Below are 11,630 nucleotides of genomic sequence, written 5' to 3' on the forward strand. Positions count from 1 at the left end.
TGTGGGAGGAAACCGGTGCACCCGGAGAAAACCCACACAGACACGGGGAGAATGTGCAAACTCCACACAGACAGTTGCCCGAGACGGGAATTGAACCCGGGTCCCTGGCACTGTGAGGCAGCAGTGCTAACCACTGAGCCACCATTATTGTAAACATTGCAGAATCACTGATAGTTTAGGTGCAGTCATTGTCAGTTCCAGTGCAGCCTTTGTTAATTTCAGTGCGGTCATTGTCAGTTTCAGCGCAGACATTGTCAACCTCAAAATCTGCGTGGAAGTCCATTGCTGTAGTAATGGGCACTAATTGCTCTTCCTGAGAAGGATGATTACTGCAGCCCTGGCTATTAGCACTCTGCATTGAGTCCATAGCAAGTTGTTAGCATTTCTATCAAAGGTGTTGGCTGGACCCAGACACTTTGGTGGACAGTATACGCTACTCATGTGTATTCTCTCTCCCCGCCACCTTAAACTATTGACTATGTTGTGAGTTCACTGTGCTGGCATCCTGGTGGCCCCAGGCAGTATCTATGTTTGCTCTGCTGTCTTTCTCCATGTTGTGGTCTGGTGGCCACCTTGTGTGTCAAATGGCCAACTTATGGCTCAGCAGCCATCTTGTGTTTCCATGTGCCTAGTGTGATCCTGCCCCATGCCATCTCCCACTTCAACAGGAACTCAATGATTCTTCTGTATTTAAAAAATTGATGGCCTTTTTCCTCCCCCTACCAAGTGATAGACAATTATATGTTATCTTAAATATTCTGTTTTTGAGTTGCTTTCCTGTGGTTTATCCAAAGAAAAAAAAAGCACAAACCTTAGTGTACTTTAGCAAAACTTGGACATAAAAACACTGGGGGAAATGGATAGTCTAGATTAAAATTTATCAACACAAATCTTCAATTTTAGATGTCATATATCTAAGCTTATTTGCACAGGAAATTATCTTTGAAATCAGTACTAAGAAAACTGAGGCATTTTCAAAAGATCCCCTTTATTGGCAAACAACTGTCTTTAAGAGCTGCGGTCTCATAAGCGCCAACTAACCATGTACAATCCTCATTTCTGCACAAACTGATTGCTGCAATCTTGATTTAGAGTCATAGAGATGTACAGCATGGAAACAGACCATTCGGTCCAACTTGTCCAAGCCGACCAGATATCCTAAACCAATCCAGTCCCACCTGCCTGCACCTGGCTCATATCCTTTCAAACCCTTCCTATTCATATACCCATCCAGGTGCCTTTTAAATGTTGCAATTGTACTAACCTCCACCATTTCCTCTAGCAGTTCATTCCATACACGTACCACCCTCTGAGTGAAAAAGTTGCCCCTTAGGTCTCTTTTATGTCTTTCCCCTCTCACCCTAAACCTATGCCCTCTAGTCTGGACTCCCCCACCCCAGGGAAAAGACTTTGTCTATTTACCCTATCCATGCTCATCATGATTTTATAAACCTCTATAAGGTCACCCCTCAGCCTCCGACGCTGCAGCGAAACAGCCCTAGACTATTCAACCTCTCCCTGTAGCTCAAATCGTCCAAGGTAAAAACAATGACTGCAGATGCTGGAAACCAGATTCTGGATTAGTGGTGCTGGAAGAGCACAGCAGTTCAGCCAGCATCCAAGGAGCTTCGAAATCGACATTTCGGGCAAAACGTCGATTTCAAAGCTCCTTGGATGCAGCTCAAATCCTCCAACCCTGGCAATATCCTTGTAAATCATTTCTGAAGCCTTTGAAGTTTCACAACATCTTTCTGATAGGAAGGTGACCAGAATTACATGTAATATTCCAAGAGTGGCTTAAAATGTCCTGTACAGCCGCAACATGACCTCCCAACTCCTCTACTCAATACTCTGACCAATAAGGGAAAGCATACCAAACACCTTCTTCACTATTCTATCTATCTATGACTCCACTTTCAAGGAGCTATGAACCTGTAATCCAAGGTCTTTTTGTTCAGCAGCACTTCCTAGGACCTTACCATTAAGGAACCAATACTCTAAAGCCAACCTTCAGCTACTATTTCTTACTTATGATGGCTTCACTCAATCTTCCTTCATCTGGCATTGATTATGGTTGAGTCCATCCACCATAAGACCTGGTCTTTTTGAATATAATGTGGTATTACAACAGTAATTAGCAGCTAGACATATTATATCTGAGTTATGTCATAGAGAGCATGAAGAAAAGCTCCAAAGAAAACTCTCAGTGCTATATTTTGAATTCTGTTTCTTTTAAACATGTTCAATCTTGCTGAACTCAAAATTGCAAAGGCCAATCATATGACACTATTTCCAGGAGTGTCTGGACACCATGCATTGTACAAACATTCCTGCTAAAGCTGATACAAAGGGCCTAGAGACAAGATAGAAAGTCATCTCACAAGGAAACCTTCCATGTGTGAGGTAAAGTTGCACTGTTTGCTTGATAGCCTTCTAATTGGTTCACTGAGATGGGCCATTGTCACCTGAACTGCCTGTCACATGATTGAAAATTGACTGAGTTGCTTCAACAGACAATTCTGCGATTCTAAGACAATTGCAGTTTGACCGCGAGAGGGAGAGATTGTAGGCTGACAAGTTGCCTTGGATCCTCCATCTTGGTGTCCAAATTGCTGACTTTGCCTGTGAAAAAAGCGAAAAACAACAACAATTCATCAAAGAAACTATTATTGAATGCTGACTTGTTGAAAGTTGTAATTTAAATAAGCAAATACCTATGAATTTACCAAAGTCTGTCATTTATAACTTATCTCCCCTCCTGTCTTGTTCTCCTGAATCTCCTGAGTGCTTGTGAGAGAAAGGAGTCGTAAAGCAATTTCCCCATTTACTCAATGTTGTGTTAATAAATCCTGTCTTTAATTTTATCACAAGGATTTTGTTATGAGTTTATATGAAAAATTGGCATCTAAAAAGCAATGTTTGGGAACACCCTTAATCCTAATTTAGGAAGTGATGGGAGTAAAAAGGAGAAAAGCGAACATTAAGTGAGCATTGGCCACAAGGAGGGGAAAAACAATCATAATTTAAATTCACATCAATTCCCCCTTTGTCCATGGCAATCATACAATAGCTTTGTGAATCCTTAGACTAGATGTAAGGTAGGCTCCGCCCAGGAACAGTCCTTTTTATCCTGATGGGCAGACTTCAGTTAACCCTTTCAGGTACTAACTGCATTAAGTAACATCAACTAGCATTCTGAGTTTCCAATCACTCTGATCACAAATGGGCTATCATTATCCTTCCAAATCCACGTGCATAGTTTTCTTTGTTATGTCAAATACTTAGGGGACTAAATTTCTTAGCCTCTGAAACTGTAAAATTGATCCTCACTTGTTGATTGCAATGGAGAAAGCATGCCAGCTGCATGCTGGGTAGATTAGATTACTTACAGTGTGGAAACAGGCCCTTCGGCCCAACAAGTCCACACTGACCCTCCGAAGAGCAACCCACCCAGACCCATTACCACTTCATCTAACACTACGGGCAATTTAGCATGGCCAATTCACCTAACCTATACATCTTTAGACTGTGGGAGGAAACCCACACAGACACGGGGAGAATGTGCAAACTCCACACAGACAGTTGCCTGAGGCAGGATTTGAACCTGGGTCTCTGGCAGTGTGAGGCAGCAGTGCTAATCACTGTGCTATCTGCCTAATCCAGTAAATTCAACATCCAGCCAGCATGGGCTGATGCATTTTTTGGAGGTCAATAATGTGAGTAACTGTCATCAATTACAGATAGCCTGGACATCTTTAAGCCAGCCTGCAACTTTTAAAGAGGAGGTTTAAGGTAGCTGGGAGCAAAAATGTAGCAAATCACTCTGAGCTGGCACAAAAACAAAGAGTGTGGGCTCCAAGGTTTTACAATGTTCCACTGGAGACCAGAGTAGTGCAGATGGAATTGGAGAGAAATGGCCTGTATCCACACATGACAAAAGTACACCCTCCAGAGACATCTCAGAAAGCAGACACTGTACAGGCCAATCCCAGGAATCAAACCTTAAAGATCTAGATGGAACAAAAAGTCAATCACATCACAAAAAGAAAATCAAGGTCAGTGAATGCTTCTTCAAATATCATAGTCTACCAACTTCGCTATTAGCCTTATATGATGAGAGATCTTGATATTTTCATCCATAATCCACCTTCTAGTACCCTTTGTTCCACACCCTATTGCTAATTTGTGAAATCCAGATGGTATAAGCATTCACCACTTACTTTCCCATTCTCTGTCTACATCACAGCCTTTGCTAAACTTCTTACAGTCAGTTGGCAAAGGAGGAGACCAGGAGTCAATCATTACTCCGATTTCAAGTTATTCACAAAGTGAGTCATGATACATGTAAGGCTTCTACCAGCACAACAAGCCACAACACCGGTGTTTTATACTCTTTGAATACCAATTATAACAAATTAATCAATGACCAAATGATCACTCCCTGAAAGGGGCAATGTAACAAAAACATGTAAAGGAAAATGATCAAATCAAAGTTACATTTTGGGGTGCTTGATATGCAGTCCGGTAGCTGAAATCCCCTTCCAGTTACAGAGGGTCACAAGGATATTAATGGACACCATGTGGTACCCTCTCTAAGAACAAGCCTGTGTGGAAGTAGCCATAAAAGGCAAGTCATCAGTCTGGGTTAACATCATGCTCGATAGTTTGCTGCCTGGACTGTATGGCAACCTTGGCCAGGCCCAGGATAGGGTTAACTAGGAGCTCTTCTGATCTGCCCAACACACTTCTATATTAGGTGACCATTGATTGGGAGAGTGGGGCCAAGTGTAGCCAAACATTAAGGAGAACTTACCTTCAAATGGCTTAAAAAGATGTGCAACCTTGCATATTGCATAAAATGTGGAACACAGTGTCCTTAATGACAGCCAGTCTGGAGATCTATAAACCAATTTAATCCATGGTTCCATAGGACTGTTGAACACAACAGCCTCCAAGCCAACTCATCGATGGAAAGAGGAGTAAAACTACATGGTGAACCATCCACTGGGCTTGCCACCTACTCTAGACGACACGACACAATACCATAACATGTGTGGATGGCTATGAAAGGAAAGAAATGGACTGTGGGCTGAAGCAAACAGTGTGGAATAACACAAAAGGATTTTGTGGAAAAGGTCTTGGGAAATTATAAGTATGCTTTTGTACAGTGTTGTCCAAATGATGCTATGCTTTGAGAGAAATGCACCAGCTTGAGCCACCTTGAGAGTAGGAGTGCTGTTGAGTTTCAACATTAAATTATCAAGGTTCTGGATGACATTAGCAGCAGGTTGGCTATCCACACATTCACAATATATAGTTCTTCTAGTATCAGCTGTTCATTAAATTGTCATCGAGCACATCCATGACTTGGGGCTGCCCTGCAGATTGAGTGCTCCCTTCCACCAGCTACATAAAGCACTATTTTTGGAGCTGCTAATCCTAAGAGGATACAGCTCAACTAAGAGTCAAAAATGTTCCAAACTTAGTCCGGTCTCGCAAAGGTCAGGCAATTCTTGGAAATAATTATTGAAATCACAGTTCGATAATTGAGGATATGCATCTTGTGCAAAAAATATGTCATTAACACCTGTTACCTGGATGACACTGTAAAAGGTAGCTGGATGCTTGGTTCCAGAGGGTGATCATCACTCTGTCTAGGTGACTGCAGGGATGGGGACACAGGGGTTTTCACTTGAACAGCCTTGCGCACTACATTATCCACCAGTTATGAGATTCTTGCAAGCATGAGTGAGAGTGTAAGGAAGATCATAGAATCCCTACAATGTGGAAACAGGCCATTCAGCTCATCAAGTTCACACTAACCCTCTGAAGAGCACCACACATGAGGAAGAGAAAGAACTGATTGACCAACAGGAGACACAGAGTAGCAGTTGAAGGGTGTTTTCCAAATGGAGAAAGGTGACCAGTGGTATTTCACAGGGGTCACTGTTGTTTGTGATATACATAAATGATCTGGAAGAGGGCACTGTTGGTATGATCAGCAAGTTTGCAGATGACACGAAGACTGGTGGAGTAGCAGAAAGCATAGGGGACTGTCAAAGAATACAGGAGAATATAGATAGACTGGAGAGTTGGGAGGAGAAGAGTCAGATGGAGGTCAATCCAGGCAAATGTGAGGTGATGCACTTTGGGAAACCTAATTCTAGAGCGAATTATACAGTGAACGGAAGAGCTTTGGGAAAAGTTGATGAGCAGAGAGATCTGGGAGTTCAGGTCCATTGTACACTGAAGGGTGCTGCACAGGTGGATAGAGTGTGGTCAAGAAGGCATATAGTATGCTTTCCTTCATCAGACGGGGTATTGAGTATAAGAGCTGGCAGGTCATGTTGAAATTGTACAAGATATTGGTTGGGCTACATTTAGAATACTGTGTACAGTTCTGGTCGCCACATTACCAAGAGGATGTGGACGCTTTGGAGAAGGTGCAGAGAAGGTTTCTGAGGATGTTGCCTGGTAGGGAAGGTGCTGGCTATGAAGAGCAGTTGAGTAGATTAGGATTGTTTTCATTAGAAAAAAGGAGATTATGGGGTACCTGATTGAGGTCTACAAAATCATGAAGGGTATAGACAGGGTAGACAGAGATAAGCTTTTTCCCAGGGTGAGGAATTCAGTAACGAGAGATCACAATTTCATGGTGAGAGTTGAAAAGCTTAAGGAGAATACACGCGGCAAGTACAGAGGGTGGTGGTGTCTGGAAAGCGTTACCAGCAGAGGTGGTAGAGGCAGGCACAGTTGATTCATTTAAGATGCGTCTGGACAGATGCATGAGTAGGTGGGGAGCAGAGTGAAACAGATGCTTAGGAATTGGGTGACAGATTTAGGCAGTGTATTTGGATTGGCTCAGGCTTGGAGAGCCGAAGGGCCTGTTCCAGGGCTGTAAATTTTCTTTGTTCTTTGTACACCCAGACCCAGACTCTCTCCCTGTAACCGTGCATTTCCCATGGCTAATCCACCTAACCCACACATCCCAGATCACTACTAATTTAGCATGGCCAATCCACTTAAACTGTACATCTTAAGACTTTGGGAGGAAACCAGAGCACTCAGAGGAAACCCACGCAAACTCCTGACAGTCAGTCTCCCGAGGGTGGATTTGAATCTGGACCCCTGGTGCTGTGAAGCAGCAGTGCTAACCACTGAGCTACCGCGCCACCCTGAGTGAACTGAAGATGAGTGAACTGACCATAGCACCTTGGTTTCGGGAGCTATTCAAATGGGAGGAAGAAATTGGAATGTAATGGTGGTAGGGGACACGATAATTAGGTGGATAGATACTGTTCTTTGTAGCCATGAATGAGAGTCCCGAAGGCTCGCTGGTACCAATGTGAACAATGCCTCCTCAGTGCTGGAGAAGAACTGGAGTGAAAGAAAAGGGAACCAGTTGCTGTTGTGCTTGCGGCACTCACAGTATTGGCCATAATTGAAAGAAGGTTCTGCTGTAAGAATTTGACTTCTTAGGGGCCCAATTAAAATCAGAAATTTCAAGATTATAACCTTTTATTTACTATCTGAGATATAGGCAAACTAACTTTGAGTAAATAAAGTCAAAGAGTTAAATGCTTGGCTCAATTAGGGGCGGGTTTGGGAATCGGGAAATACAAGTTAAGGATATGGAAGTAATAAAGGTCATCTATTTGGATGATGACACCTGGAGTGGGACAGAGTGTACAAATGCAGAAAAACATCAGAAACTACGGTCAAAAGGGTTAATGGTAAAAAGGCAACGTTAATGGCTCTTGCCTTGAATGAATGTAATATTTGAGAAAAACAAATTAATTAATAGCACAAGTTGAGGTTAATGGGTATGATCTTATGCCTGTTATAGAGATATGGCTACAAGGAGATCAATGCTGGGAAGTACATATTCAGAGATATGTGACTTTTCAGAAAAGAAAGAGTAGTGGGCTACCTTTAATGATAGAGGATAGAATAGGTATATAGAAAAGGGACGATCTTAGACTGAAAGATGTTGAATAGAATAGAATAATAGAATAGAAGAGTAATTTATTGTCACACATTTTTACGAAAATACAGTGAAAAGTGCATAAGTCACCGTAATCCAGCACCATTTTAATTGCAAAATTAGAAAAAGAAATAACTAACACAAATTTAAGACAAAGCTTATCTTTAATTCCCTCCATGGCCCCTGGGTTTATGGAGTAGTCAAGGGATGTCACTACTGAAGCCGCCCCTGAGGCCACCAAAGCAAGGACTCACCATACTGCTACTGCTAAAGGCGACACTGAGATCACCGCATCACCACCGCAGCCAGGAGGGACAGACCCAACCCACCAAGTCGCCAATGCTGAAGCATCACTCAGGCCATCGCCACCGAAGCCACCACATCACTGCCATTGCCACAAGGAACACACTGGAACTACCATGCTGCCCACCGCTGAAACCACCACACCACCTGAGAAGTCACCGATGATGCAGCCGTCGCTCGAGCTGCGACCATCATGTCCATGAAGAGCGGACATCTGGATCCACTATGCTGACATGGCAGGCCCCCATGACGGCCTTCCTCTATCATAGCCGCAGAAAAATAAAGGTAAACTTTGATACAAAAGTGAAGTGAAGAATCAAAAATTATAAGAAACAAAGAAGAAATGCAGCTGGCCAGGTAAGCAAGAGTCTATGGGCTCAGGAGCCCCAACACTTCCTACCTTCCCGCAATTGCCGCCATCTTGAATTTACATATGGATGAAGGTAAGAAATAATAAGGGTGAGAGGACATTGGTAGGAGCAGTCTATAGGCCCCTGACAGTGGCAATGCAGCCGAACAGATAGTACAGATAGACAACCCTTTATCCGAAATCCTGAAATCTGAAATGCTCCAAAATCTGAAGGAAGGTTTTTTTGTGAAGTTTTTTTCTCATTAACAAGGTTATTTGGCATGCAAACAATTAACCCAACTCCACACTCACTCAATGTTAAAAAGATGCGATGAGGCCTGGTGTAGCCCAGCATTGGCAGGCCTCAAATCTGTTTTGGTAAGATTTTTTTTTGCCGTTGAGCAAGTCACTTATTCTGAATTTTGAAAAATTCTGAATTCCAAAACCAGCTGATCCCATGCGTTTCAGATAGTGGATTGTGTACCTATACATTAATAATGGGTGAAGTTAATCTTCATGTATATTGTATACATCAGAATGGCAAAGGTAGCCATGAAAGAGCATTTTCAAGGTAGTTTCCTGGACAAAAATGTCTTGGATCCAATCAAGCGAGTTTGGATCTGGTGATGTGTCACGAGGCAGGTTTAATAAAATATGTCGGACTAAAAAGTCCACTAGAAAACTATTATCATAATATTGAAAACCTTAGCGTTCAGTTTGAGAGGGAGAAACTTGTTTCAGAAACAACTGTGGCAAACTGTGCTAAATAAAGATACTTATAAAGGAATGAAGGCAGAGCTAGCTGGAGTGAACTGGGAAAAGATTTTAGCAGCAAGGGTGGTTGTGGAACAATGATAGACATATAGGAGAACAGTCTATTGCTCACAAAAGGATATATCCTTCTGAGAAAGAAGGATTTGAGGAAGGGGATAAGTCAACCATGGTTAGTCAGGAAATTTAAGGATAGCATCAAATGGAAAGGAAAGTATATACAATGTGGCAAAATTTAGCAGTAAGCAAGAGGATTGGGAAAGTTTTAAAAACCAACCAAAGATGTCTAAATTATAAATTCTGAGTGCACCTTGCAAGACAGACAGCAAAAGTTTATTTTAATTCATAAAAAAGATGAGCGAAACCCATAGTTAATATGACCCAAATGAGTTGATGGGAAACCAGAAAGTGGTAGAGGAGCTAGATAATTACTTTGCATCAGTCTTCATTGTAGAGGACATTTATATTTTTCCAAAAATAATAAATAGTCAAGGGGCAGAAAAGGAATAGAAACAAACACAACAACCATCACTCGAGAAAAATTACTAGCAAAATTAATAGGGCTAAAGACCGAAAAGACCCCTGAACCTGATGGAATTAATCCTAGAATAATAAAAGTAGCAGCTACAGAGATAATGGATAGAATGATGGCCACATTCTTTGCAGAATTCTGAAATTCCGGAAAGTGTCCTGAGGATTGTAAAAGTGTCAATATAATACCCCTAATCGAAAGGTGAAAGAGAAAAAACTGGATAACCATGGGCAATAAGCTTAATGTCTGCTATTAGTAAACTATTTGTGTTTATTAAAAAGGATGTAGCAGCAGAGAATTTAGGAATACATGATATAATCAAGTAGAGTCAGCATGGTTTCATGCTGGAGAACTCATGCCTCACGAATTCATTGGAATTCTTTTAGGAGGTAACAAGCAGGACAGATAAAGGTGGAGAGTAGATGTAGTGCATTTGGATTATAGATGGCATTTGACAACTCGTTAGGCTACATATTATGATAAGAGTCTATGATGTTGGGGCACATATTAGATGTAGGAAGAGCAGCAGCTTACTCAGCACATTGAGACTGTTCTGCCATTCAGTAAGATATTGGCTGATTTGATACTCCTCCTGCCTTTTAACCACAACTCTTGATTCCCTTAGTGATTAAAAATCTGTCTATTTCTGCCTTCAATATACAGTAAATTTGTTTTAACCAGCACTCTCAATAAATTGGCAAAAAATTATGTATCTCAATTACTGTGAAATAGATTGTTTCATTCTGTCCAGTTATTACAAATTCTTAATATGTGGTTCAATGGAATGGCCACATGAAATATTAAGAATTAATTCAATTTCAATTCAGTTTCTCCTCAAATGCAGCAAGCTACCGCAATGTCTGAGTAATCAGTTGTGGATGTGAGTGAAGAGGTTCTCTTCTGGTAAGGTTTATTTAAGGCTAAATTGGATTATTATTTAAATGACTTCTGCTTTCAATAAAGTATAGGAGTAGTGTGTACACCCCCTTACTTAGGTTTAATTACTATGGGTGTTTTTACTTCGATAATGTGGTTCTCTTGATTATCCAGAATATTTGATCAAACGGCACACTCATGGTCCCATAGGTGCTAATTAATTAATTTATTGTCACATGTACTGAAGTACAGTGAAAAGCTTTGTTTACAAGCAGATCATAGGAAGCAAGAATGGTTAATTCAAGGTTTGCTGTACTTAATAATACTTTGAGGCAGCACGGTGTCTCAGTAGCTACCACGGCTGCCTCACAGCGCCAGGGACCTGGGTTAGACAATAGACAATAGACAATAGACAATAGGTACAGGAGTAGGCCATTCAGTCCTTCGAGCCTGCACCGCCATTCAATATAATCATGGCTGATCATTCCTAATCAGTATCCTGTTCCTGCCTTATCGCCATAACCCTTGATTCCACTATCTTTGAGAGCTCTATCCAACTCTTTCTTAAATGAATCCAGAGACTAGGCCTCTACTGCCCTCTGGGGCAGAGCATTCCACACAGCCACCACTCTCTGGGTGAAGAAGTTCCTCCTGAGCTCTGTCCTAAATGGTCTACCCCGTATTTTTAAGCTGTGTCCTCAGGTTCGGTACTCACCCATCAGCGGAAACATGTTTCCTGCCTCCAGAGTATCCAATCCTTTAATAATCTTATATGTCTCAATCAGATCCCCTCTCAGTCTTCTAAACTCAAGGGA

The sequence above is a fragment of the Chiloscyllium plagiosum genome, chromosome 27, assembly GCF_004010195.1.
Source record: "Chiloscyllium plagiosum isolate BGI_BamShark_2017 chromosome 27, ASM401019v2, whole genome shotgun sequence".
NCBI lineage: Eukaryota > Metazoa > Chordata > Chondrichthyes > Orectolobiformes > Hemiscylliidae > Chiloscyllium > Chiloscyllium plagiosum.